Source organism: Setaria italica, chromosome V (genome assembly GCF_000263155.2).
Source record: "Setaria italica strain Yugu1 chromosome V, Setaria_italica_v2.0, whole genome shotgun sequence".
NCBI lineage: Eukaryota > Viridiplantae > Streptophyta > Magnoliopsida > Poales > Poaceae > Setaria > Setaria italica.
Window position 1 is genome coordinate 36,108,499 of NC_028454.1, and position 1,548 is coordinate 36,110,046.

Below are 1,548 nucleotides of genomic sequence, written 5' to 3' on the forward strand. Positions count from 1 at the left end.
CCCCTAAAACTAAAATTACTTAGACTTTGAAACTAAAACCACTATTATTACAGCTTGAACTAAGATAATTAAAGCCTCTAACAACATGAACATATATTTACAGTCCCATTGACCATTGTTGATAATAGGTCGAGGTTGCGCCGGTAGGTCAGTAGGTTGAAATTTGGCACCATGAAAAGCTTCCATCGCTTCGTCTTTGGTCTTGTACTTCTTGTAGCATGCTCCCTTGAATCCATTCACCTGATCATGGCAAGCCTCCCAACTGCAGTAGACTCCAGTGCGACCAACAGTGACAACGTACTACGCCATGTGTTCTACAAAATGGACAAAACAAAGTATCATTGGCCTTACAAAAAAACAGACAACAAGTGCTAAATTTCAGAGAACAAAAATGACAGATCATTGGCAAAGGGCTAATGCTCAGATTCAGGAACAGGGTCAATGAAGTAGCTAGATGACAGCAATTAGCACAGCACAAAGTCCAATTGTACCACCAAATAACCTGACTAGTGCTCAATTTCAGGAAAAAAATGACAGGTCATTGCTCAGAGGGCTACTGCTCAGATTCAGGAATAGGTTAGAGGAAGTAAGTAAATGACAGCAATTAGCACAGAACAGACTCCAATTGTACCACCAAATAACCTGAGAAGTGCTCAATTTCAGAAAAAAAATGACAGATCATTGGCATAGGGCTACTGCTCAGATTCAGGAATAGGTTAGAGGAATTAGCTGAATGACAGCAATTAGCACAAAATCTAGAATTGTACCACCAAATAACCTGACAAGTGCTCAATTTATGAAAAAAAAATGACAGATCATTGCCAAAGGGCTACTGCTCAGTTTCAGGAATAACAAAGGAATTAGCTAAATGACAGCAATTAGCACAGAACAAAGTGCAATTGTAGCACCAAATAACCTGATAAGTGGTCAATTTCAGAAAACAAATATGACAGATCATTGGCAAAGGGCTAATGCTCAGATTCAGGAACAGGATCATTGGAGTAGCAGAATGACAGCAACTAGCACTCTACAAAGTCCACTTGTACTTACAAATAACCTAACAACAAGTGGTAAATTTCAGAAAACATAAATGACAGAATGCATATGCAAAGGGCTAATGCTCAGATTCAGGAACAGGTTAAAGGAAGTAGGTAAATGACACAAATTAACACAGATCAAAGTAGCATTGACCTTATCCCTCCCCAAATAGTGGATCCTCAAGACGACAAGAGACAGATAAGCAATTGTACAAATTTATAAAGCACGATTTTTCGCATAAGGTATTCGTCATGCTCAAGGAGAAGGGAACTACGAGGCCTTCTTACCTGTAGTGATGTTTAGGTATCGACAAATTATTCGAGCTATAGCAGCATATCTTGATTATGAAAGATGGCAGACGGAAATCCAGTCTGCTCACCCGACTGCAATATCTGCTGAGGAAGAGAATCAGATCAGCCCGAAGGTTCCGAAATCCGAAAACATCAGAAAGGCAAGCAAGCTTCAGAGATCCCAACATGGAGAACGCATCGCATAACCGGAGGCGGCACA